Here is an 11,929-nt window from a genome sequence, read left to right as displayed (position 1 = left end):
AAAGTCAGAAAAAGATATAGAAGTTATTTCTGGGCTATTTTTATGCTGAAAAATGTTGACTGATTAGATGAAACGAAGTTCATAATTGTAAGCCCGGGATGTCGTGTTTCCTCAGTTTAGACATGTTCTCCTATCAGGGGAACTAGTCATTTCCGATACCCTGACCATACTGTATCGTTTACATTGTTTGTAAAAAGAATGTTTTTACTTTTCCAATTTCTTCGACTTTTTTTAAATCTCTTTCCTACACCTTGAAACATTCTTTCTGATTATAATTCCTAATTGGTGAGTAAGTGCAGAAATTGCCATTGTTTAAATGTTATTTTTGTTTAGTGTTACGTACATTCATTACAATTTTGCATACTTGTACGTTTCTTAATAACATTTTGCGCCTTTTGATATATTTATATTTTTCATTGAGGTGAAATCTTTTCAATTCCTGTTCAGCGTCCCATTTCTAAATGTTTTATTTCAAGTTATTGTAAAGTGCGATCCTAACAAGGCCAACAGATCCCTTCAGAAAAAAGCATGTTCGACCCTGAAGAAGTCCACTGGTCTTTGTATACAGTAAATTCTCAATGCACACGGAGCCCGGGCTTTGCTAATTGGCATATTACCAACCGAGTACATCAACGTACTATGAACGCACTTCAGCCGCCGGGATCTGGCCATGTCGTTACCTTACCACTAACAGAATGGTTACGAAATAACCAACATTGAGCGGTTACGAAATGGAAAGGTTACGAAATGACCATAATTCCTTCCGCCTACAGCGGAGTTACATAACCTTCCCCACCGAGAACACTTAATTGTCCCAAGTCTTGGCCTGGAAACTCGTGGGTAAGACAACTCCCATTCGGCAGTTGTCTTCATCCCACCGTTGCCAACATTTGTAACGTCCACCGCCAACAAGGCCAGCAGATCCCTTCATTTTTGGACATGCTTATCTCTGAAGGGATCTGTTGCGGCTTGTGGAGTTTTGTGCTGTTCTTCCATGTTTCTTGTTTGTGATTTTATGTTATACATGTCTTTGGCATTTACCCTGTGCCATTAAACCGGGTTTATGTTTAAACGTTTTGCTACTGAGCTTGTTTCTGTAGCTTTTCGCATAAATTTTGACGTCGCACGTTACATTATTTACATTTTTTTAAGTATTATTTGTCTTAAATCATATTCACTCTCTTTCATATTTGTTTGACTTAATATATATTTTTTACTACAACATTTCAATAACTTTCCATATGTGTTTTTGATAGGCATATATAATAAATAAATACACGTTTATTCTCGACCTGCGGTCTCGACGGATACGTGTTTACACACCGAACTCGACGTGATACAGGTCACCAGAAAAGCGTCCTATCACAGGATATATATGGTTTCTGTTTTAATCTTTCACACCTCTCAGTAAATTTGTGTGTATCAGCTGGTTGTAACATTATTATTGGTACCAGGTTTAAATCAATGACAATACCTTGTATACACATCTTAACAGCTTGTCAGTGACTCATCAAGCTAAACTATTTTCCCACGCTATCAGTGATGTACTTTTAGCATTGTTTACATTACAGATTCCGCTGTTTAAAATTTAATTGGTGTTTAACTAATTATTCTCTTATTTCATAATTTCAATGAAATTGATATGGTAAACATAACGCATAGGTCTTATTTACAAATACAATTCATAATTTAGTAATCCATAATATTTCATTTATGTAATAAGTCATTTAGGCTAAATTTGTCATTGATAAAGTATTAATTAGCGCCTTTAAAATATTCTTAACTTTTCTTATTCTGTAGTTATATAACACTCCTGTTGTTTTCACTTTAAAATGTCATAAATCCCAGTGTAGGTAAATATCCATTGACATTATTTTTACTCATTGGAGTGTAGTTTTTTCTTATTATGGATCCTAAAGAGGACGTTTTGGGAGCAGTTGGAGGTTGGGATGAAGCACCTCCTACTGTTAATCAAACATTAACGGAGGGGCAGATGCTAGCAGTGTTTTCAAAGAAAAAAAATCATTTTCTCTGAAAGAACCAAGCCCCAACCTTTAGCATCACTCATACCTTAACCAGGTGCATTTCAATTTATTCCAGGGCCTTCACTAACAACCCCTTCTGCTGTTCTGGTGTGGCATCAAGTTACAAAATATCTGAAATACCTCCCATTTCTAGGAATGACCCTTATCCAAGGTCTGAAATTGGATACTCTGAATGGTGACGTGAAGTACGCTGCGTGCGACATTACCCAAACATTCAGCCAAGCCAGCTACTTCAAGCTATTCGGTCGTCCCTTCGCAGCACTGCCCGTATACCTATGCCTTACCTTGAAAATACAGTTTCCTTAGACCCCATTCTACATAAGCTTGTGGTTAATTATGGAGAACCTTCCCGGAAAGGCATTACAATGCAGAATTTTATTATACAGGCCAGCGTTTTGACGAATCTGTCACAGCATTTGGTTGTAGGTTAGAATCTATTCTTGAACATGAGAATCTAGACCTTCGTTCAGGATATTGGAACATTGAGATGAATCCAGACTCCAAACAATACACTGCCGTTTCTGTTGGCTATCTTGGATTTTATCATTGTGAACGTATGGCTTTTAGGATGGTCAAAAGTGGTGCCTCTTTCCAAAGAACAATGGAAAAGGCCATATACGGTCTTTTCCTTCGCGAATGCCTTGTCTTTATCGACGACATTATCATTTTTCAGTTTTTTGATGAGCATTTTGTCCGGTTGGAGAACGTATTCCAACGTCTCTCCTCTCATGGTCTTAAGCTCAAAGGTTCTAAATGGTTATGAGAACTATTTAAGACCTCAGTGTCATATTTAGGTCACATAATTTCAGAGCACGGTATAGCCGCTGACCCTTCAAAAGATAGTTCAATCACAATTTGGCCAATCCCCACCAATGTTTCAGAACTAAGATCTTTCTAAGGTAATGCAGGATTCTACTGCCGTTATATTAAGAGTTACGCCAAAATTGCCCAGCCCCTCAACAAGCTGCTAGAAGGTCATGGCGAAACGGCAAAGTCGAAAAAGTCCAAGAAAAAGCAGAAGTCTTCTACTAGTTGATCATGGGGTTTTGATTGCCTTAAGGAAAACATAACCTTTTTAGCCAAACCCCTTTTTGTCCATACAGATGCTAGTGATTATGGATAAGGCGCCGTTCTGTTGCAGAAGCAGGATGACGAAACAGAGAGAGTTATTGCTTACGCCAGCCCAATGGAGCGGAACTACACAGCCCATAAGTTGGAATTCCTTGCGCTTAAGTGGGCAGTAACACAGTCACAACGGATAATTACCCGTTAACCTATGTCAGGACAACAGCAAAGCTCGACGCAACTGGTTATCGCTGGGTCGCTGCTTTATCAGCATACAATTTTGATATTGTGTACACGTCCGGGAAGCTGACCGGTGACCGTAATGGCTTGAGTCGCCAGACCAAATTGTTCTCCGAAGCTATCAAAATGCTCTATTATTCTATGGTACTTTCTATTTCTTAAGCCGAGTGCTTATCAGGATCCGAAGCTACCACGATATATGAAGAGCTCCTACCAACGGCAGCTTCAGTAAATCCACCAATCCACCGGTCTATAGAACAGGCACAATACCATAATAACGCGAAGGCTATTTCCATCTTGCAGTACGGTTCTCAATGTAGGGGGAAGGAACTGCCGTAAGAATTTTTGTTCGTGACAAATCGCGTCTTTTTCTTGAGAATTATGTTGCGGCGGTTGATGGTGAAATGGTCAAGCAGCTCGTCATTCCTGAAACCCACCGTACTCTCGCATTTAATGGGGTCCACACATATGTCGGCCATCCTGGCTGGTAGAAGTCTCTGTGGCTTGCGCTTCAGCGGTTTTTCTGGCCTGTGATGGGAGCTGAGTTTAAGAGACATGTGTCCTTATGCAGGTCCAGCGTTTGTAGGAAGACCCCACTGCTTGCGACAGAGCTCACACCCATCCAAGCCAATAGGCCTATGCAGTTAGTCTGTATGGATTACTTGAAATTGGAGAAGTCCAAGGGTTGGTATGCGGCTGTTTTAGTTATAACCGACCATTTTACGCGGTACGCAAAGGCTTTACCCTAAAGAAACCAGAAGGCAACAACTACAGCGCGAGTTCTGTATGAGAACTTTATAGTCCATTACTCCTTTCCAGAGCAGCTCCACTCAGACCAGGGACGCAATTTCCAGAGCCGCTTCATTAAGGAACTCAGTAAGCTTGTCAATGTCAGAAAGACCAGAACAACCCCCTTCAATCTTATGGGAAATCCTTCGACTGAGAGGTTTAACCGCACTCTCATTCGTATGTTAGGTACATTGGCTGATGACCACAAGTCCAATCGGGCTACGTTTATTCCTTCTCTCGTCGAAGCATACAATGCAACGAAGAGCAGTTAAAAAGGGTTTAGCTTCCATTTCCTGATGTTCGGGTGGCACCAACGGCTCTCTGTAGACGCGTACTTAGGCACTGCACTGGTGAATGGAGACGGTGCAAACCGTTCTTCATATGTACCACAGCTGCAGGAATGCCTGAAATACGCTTACAAGGTAGCTGGAGAAGCAGCCAAGAAGAGAGCAGGCCAACAAAGCTCAGAGAAAACACCATTGCATAGGGAGATATTATTCTTGTATGCAAAGTAAATTTGCAAGGGCGACAGAAACTGGCTGACAAGTGGGAGAAAGACCCATATGTAGTGCTTAATATTCCATAATTTATTAAGGTCAGCCCTGGTGTACGAAGTGCAACTCGAGTCTCGCAATGGACCAATACGCACTTTACACCGAAATCCCCTGCTTCCTTTAATCGCTGTGCCCCAGCCAGAAGATACCGAAGCTGGTACCCAAATACCCAAACCTGTCCGAAAAATCAGGACGCGGTCAATACCTGTTCAGGCCCCCGAGTCTGAGTACCATGGAGATACGAGCTCCTCTGATTCATCCTTGTCTGGAATGTATATCATTGCACAGAGGAGGCCACTGAACCACAGACAAAATCCTAATCCTTATTTGCTTGAGTTATTGTCTGAGAGTGTAAGTCGTAGACAAGGATTAAGATCAGCTAGTGACCCTGGTATCAAGTATGATGTACCATTTAACAAGAGAACAAGGTTTAACGATAGAAGTTTTTGCACAATCGGACCAAAACTATGGAATAGTCTGCCATTGTATATCAAGCAGTCAGTGTCTATAGATGTGTTCAAGAAAAACCTCAAAACTCACTATTTTACACAGTTTTATGACTTGTTTTAAAACCGACTCCGATAAGAAATGTCTGATATTATATTTGATTTTTTAGAGTCTTAGAGTTTGTTTATTTTCCATTTTTTATCGGTTGCTTTGACCAATTGTGTTTTTACTTCATGTACATATATTACTACTTTAGTCAATTAAAATCTAATGAATGTTGCAAGTTTTAATATATTATTGTTTAACTGCTTTATATTGTCTTATATCAAAATATGTTCAAATATTATGTTGGATATATAGAGTATGCATGTATTGTACAACGCCATTGAATATAATGTATAAAAATAGGCGTTTAATCAAATAAACACGTTTAACGTTTAACGTTTACGTGCTGTGTAGCCTTTTTGCAAATTATTTTTGGCAAGCATTTTTACTATATATATATATATATATATATATATATATATATATATATATATATATATATATATATTATGCAAAATCCTTCAATTATGTTATGTCTGGATGTTGGTTTACCAGTTTTGCGTTTCGGTTAAATATTGAAAAATATTTAATTTCCTTTTTTTGTGTGTATTCATTGTTCATTTAATTCCTGATCCGAAAGAATAGTTCTTTGTTGCAAATAAATAAATAAAAACAAATCACTGCGCATAGATTTATTTTCACTGCAGCTTATTGCATAATGATATTTTCCGTATTATTTTGTTGAACCTATATTTGGCAATTGAAACTGAATTGCTATTTTTGATGATTTTGTTTCAGTTAGAATCCAGTGTTTACAATTTATGCACCAGTCAATTGTAGGTACGGCCCCCAGGTCCGGGGATTAGCGGGGATTTTGACAGGTAAAATCCCCGCCCTGCACGGACAAACTGCTGGTAAAATCCCCGCTAAATACCCCCGCACCCCGGGGACATCTTAGGTAAGGCCGTTTGTAATATACATATTTAAAGCAAACGAGCATATCTCGCGAGATCTCGTTAAACACCGGGGAAAGCTTGTATAAAACGCCGACAAATCCCGTTGAAAGAACGGATAATTCCCGGCATAAAGCCACGGCTCATTCCCGCTATTTTTGGCGCGAAAACAAAGCCACCGCATTCACTCGGCACTGCGGGGCCACCTGAAAGGTAAAACACGGACCATATTCCCCGCTATCCCCGGTATACCTCCGGACCAGGGGGTGGGGGCGTGGTTACAATTGACTGGTGCATTATTTCAGTGTTATTGGTAGAAAATGTCAATATGTGCTGAAATTCATATATTTATTTTTATGAAGATTTATTTTGGTAACTCTTTGATTTGGTATTCAATGTTTCAGATTAAGTTTAAACTGTGACCTTGCCTAAGTTATGTTTATTGCTCAATTCATAATTATAACAGTGCATCTGCATGTTCTGAATAGCAGATATTTTACTGTATTTATAAAAATAAATATATATTTAGTTAATAGTATAAGGGAGAATACTCAAATATTCTGTTTACATTCACTGCAGTCCAGTACTAGCCCTTTTTATATATTGATATTACTTATATCGTATAAGTTTCATTTCAAATTCATGTTAAAAAAAATAACTTGAACTTCTCGCAAAATTTTGTAGTTTGAATACACATTTAGGTGTTTTAGTTAATTAAAAACGTCAAGTCTTTCAGTTTAAGGAATTAGGAGTCTTCATACTTTCTATAAGTGTTTTTGGTTAATTTAAGGTTTTGGAAAATATCGGAGTCATTTCAACCTGATAGGGAAGTGTGTAGACAAGTGTATTATTTCTCCCCTACTTCTAAATTGCAGTAATATTTACATTTATACACGTCACATGACAACTGTCAAAGCCACATGATAACTGTCAAAGTCTCATGACTTTGGTATACATACTAAGGTTATTGTTTTGCATGTGTATATGTGCCTGTCCACCATGTGGTCAAGCTCTGTCCTTGTCCCTTGTCCAATCTGATGTGTTGTTTGTGTGAATGCTAGTTTGTAATTGTATGAAAGTGACCATAAGATCTAAGACTCCTTGGTTTTCATCTTCTACACCCCTAAATTTCTGTCTTACAGATGTTTTACGCTCTTCTTGCATTATTACTTTAACAATGAACAATTTATTACAAATTTCAAATATTTGAGATTTATCTTTCGTGCATTCCACGTGCACCATTTTATGCCACATGTTATTACTTTGTAATATTGTATTGCTTGAATTGGTTATTGTATGTGAATTTTGTAGTAACGCATATTATATAGGTTTTTAAGTGTTTTTTTTAAATGAAACAAAAGAACCCGAATACTGTTTGCTCCTGTGTGGTTGCGAGTGACCCCCACCCCACCGTTATGACTAACGAAATACCTAGCTACATGCATATATTGTATATTGTATTAGTTTGCACCTTACAAAAAACAGTTATGGCTTTATAACTCAAACTTTTAAACAAACCAGGTAAAACAGAACAATACAATATACCGACAACACCAGGGATCTTTAGCCGATAACCATACCTTTATTAGGCAATAAATAGCATGCCACACCGAGATCTGTCATCTGATTATATGTCACCTAATCCGGTGTCGGAAAGTGATACCGGGTACCGGGAGATAGGGTTATCGCACCATCCATCATTTTGGGGCTTGACATGGAGCGTCTGAAGATTTTGATGATTATGTAAATTAAAAACATATCAGGATTCACTGTTTTTCCATAGTAAATATAACATTATCAATGTATAATTGTTTTCGAAGACCCCAATTAACGTATCCCTTTTGTCAAAAGTTGGATATTCCATGGAACGGAATGTTTAAATTATAAAAAATACACAAGTGCGCGATTTAGGGCCTTAAGTTAATTGACCTGTTTAGCTACAATTATGAGCGTTCCGGACAGCATAGATATAACATCGTCAAAAGACTCGTTGACGGCCATTTTAGGTTGACTATGATACTCTTGGGAAAACTTGAAATAAATACTTTTATTAGTTTACCCAGGGCCAGACATACCGATCTGAACTAGAACTACATAAACATTTCCAAAACATGTAATTTGATTTACAGGAATTGTTTAGTCCGAAATGTCTCCAATTCCTGTGATCATTTGGTTTCATTAGTCCTAGCCACAGCAAACGTAAAGGACATGTTTATGCAAAAAATAACAATTTATTTTCAAAAACACATTCATAATAATGATTATAAACCAGACTGTCTTTATTGTTAACTCTATCACTGACAAGCACCTGCCCATCCCAAGTCTAATATAAGATATTTTCTTTCATTTTGATGTCTTTTCCTAAAGAAACACTTAGCCGTGTTTGGTTACAACATTTGCATTGAAAAGCTTAAGGTATATTGTAAAAATATGGAACACTAGCTGCGATGATTAAGTGAATGGCACGGACTGCTAAACATCGTGAAAAGACTCGATCTTAGTGTTTATACATATGGACTAGATTGAGCCCCAAACCATTTGAGGCTGTAATATGTGTCAGATTGCTGAAACTGCAATTATCACAAAAATCTAGCATTATGTAAACATTGTATTACTGTCTAGCGGTTGTGATAAAAAAGACATGCAATCCTTTACAAAGTTTAGTTTGCAACCATATTATGATAATGACAATAGTTTAAGCCCGGAATTATAGTTATTCAGGTTTTCCCAGCCTAATCCTCCGGTACAAACAAAATTAAACCGTTGTTATATACAATTGTTACTTCGGAGACAATTGGACTGTTACATGAATTTCAATAGCTCGATATTCACCTTTTATTTGTACCGGCATGGGAAAACCCAGTTAAGTTAATTTCGGGCTATATATATTACAGGCGCGTAGCTGCCTATACGCGATTACGCGCCTGAATCCACATGAATATGACAATTTAAAAAGAATAAATCAGCCAAAGTTGCAGTATGCGTATTTGACTACATGATCCTAAAACTATCCATTTTTCAGTACTAAATAAAGCACCTCAAAATGCCCAAAATGCACCAGAGTGCAGCATGGCTTTCAAATCTTTCCGAGGGGGCATGCCCCGCCCCCTTACACAATTATGAATACACATGAATAGAGGGCTAGCTATGGCCCTGGATTAATGTCCATTTGCATTTATGAGCATTTAAGTACAATTAAGGCCAAAAGTTGATCATTTTTCTACAAACCACTGTCGCGTAGCTGACTGTACGCAAATACGCAGTTGCGTAATGAAATTTTAACAGGTCAAAGTGTTTGCCATACCAAAACCCCCGAATTTGAAATAAAAACAGAAGGGGGTGAAGGGGTGAATAAGCTGTCTGTCATCGATCTGCGTAATCCCAAATTGGCCCTGGCTATGCACCTGACTGTCCATTATATACAGCAGCTGATCAGGGAGTTCTGTATATTTTTAGTTCGACTATTCGATGAATGAGGAGGGCTATACTACTCGCCCCGTCGTCGGCGTCCGGTTAAAGTTATAGGGCAACCTGGGATTTTCACTTATTACTTCAATACTCTTCATTCAATCAAATTCATACTTCAAACAATTGTTCAGGTCCATCGAACTATTAGGTTGCACTACTCCATATTATCCTAAATACAAATTATGGTCCTTGATCGACTTAGAATATTTGGTTGAAGTTTTAGGTCAAGTTGGGATTTTCATTCACAACTTCAATACCCTTGATTTAATTCAATTCATACTTCAAGCAGTTGTTCAAGACCATCACCAAATTAGGTTGAATAACTCCATATCATCCTAGATACAAATTATAGCCCCTGACTGACTTAGGAACTAAAAGGTTAATGTTTTAGGGCACATTAAACTGTGAACAGTTAAAGTTTTATGGCAAGTTGGGATTTCCACTAATTACGTCAATACCCTTCATTCAATTCACATAGTACTTTAAACAGTTCAGGACCATCACACAATAAGGCTGCATTACTCCATATTATCCTAAATAAAAATTATGGTTAAACTTCTTTCAATTAAATTCATACTTCAAACAGTTGTTCAAGACCATCTCACAATTTGGCAGCATAACTCAATATCATCATAGATAAAACACCCTTATCATTTTTACGCTTATCATCAGGTAAAAACGGTATGGCTGAAATACGAAGATAAAGTTATTTTCGCAAAAAAAATACATTTACTGAAGTTTTTTTTCGCAAAATAAGATTTTAAAAATACAACATAAAAAACGTATATTGAAATATATTTTGTTCTGAGGAGATCGTATTTTGATAAAATAAGAAACAGTTGGAAACATGTGCTACCAAAGACATTTAGGCTTTCGCCAGTAGGACATGTACGGCTAAAATACAGTGTCCGTATATGCATGACCCCTGGTACCCACTCGTCAATTACCCGCGTGTATCCGTATATGCATTAATCCTGATACCATTAACCCTGGTACCCGTTTGCCAATTACCCGCGTGTATCCGTATATGCAATTACCGTGGTACCCACTCGCCAATTACCCGCCTGCTTCCGTATATGCATTAACGCTGGTAACCACTCGCCAGACACCGGCGTGTATCCGTATATGCATTAACCCTGGTGCCCAATTGCCAATGACCCGCCTGCTTCCGTATATGCATTAACCCTGGTATCCACTCGTCAACTACCCGCGTGTACCCGTATATGCATTCACCCTGGTACCCACTTGTCAATTACCCGCGTGTACCCGTTTATGCATCAACTCTGTTACCCACTCGTCAATTACGCGAGTGTATCCGTAAATGCATTAGCCCTGGTACCCACTCGTCAATTACCCACGTGTATCCGTATATGCATTGATCCTGATACCATTAACCCTGGTACCCACTCTCCAATTACCCACGTGTATCCGTATTTGCATTAACACTGGTACCCACTCACCAATAACCCGCGTGTATCCGTATATGCATTAACACTGGTACCATTTACCCTGGTACCCACTCTCCAATTACCCGCGTGTATCCGTATATGCATTAACACTGGTAACATTAACCCAGGTACCCACTCTCCAATTACCCGCGTGTATCCGTATATGCATCAACACTGGTACCCACTCTCGAATTACCCACGTGTATCCGTATATGCATTAACACTGGTACCCACTCACCAATTACCCGCGTGTATCCAAATATACATAATTCCTGGTACCATTAACCCTGGTACCCACTCGCCAATTACTCGCGTGCATCCGTATATGCATTAACCTTGGTACCCACTGGCCAATTACCCGCGTGTATCCGTATACGCATTAACCCTGGTACCCACTCGCCAAATACTACCATGTATCCGTATAAGCATTAACCCTGGTACCCACTCGCCAAATACACGCGTTTATCCGTATACGCATTAACACTGATACCTACTCACCGATTACCCGCGTGTATCCGTATATGCATCAACTCTGGCATGTACTCGCCAATTACCCGCGTGTATTCGTATATGCATCAACTCTGGCACATACTCGCCAATTTCCCGCGTGTATCCGTATACGCATTAACCCGGGTACCCACTCGCCAATTATCCGCTTGTGTCCGTATATTCATTGACCCTGTTACCCACTCGCCAAAAACACGCGTGTATCCGTATATGCATTTATCCTGTTACCCACTCGCCAATTACCCGCGTGCATATTCATTAACCCAGTTACCCACTCGCCAATTACCCGCGTGTATCCGTAAATGCATCAACCCTGGCACTTTCTCGCCGATAACCCGCGTGTATCCGTATATACATCAACCCTGGTA

The sequence above is a fragment of the Mya arenaria genome, chromosome 3 (assembly GCF_026914265.1).
Source record: "Mya arenaria isolate MELC-2E11 chromosome 3, ASM2691426v1".
Taxonomy (NCBI): Eukaryota; Metazoa; Mollusca; class Bivalvia; order Myida; family Myidae; genus Mya; species Mya arenaria.
The sequence above is the reverse complement of the archived record's forward strand: the minus strand, read 5'-3'. Positions refer to the sequence as shown.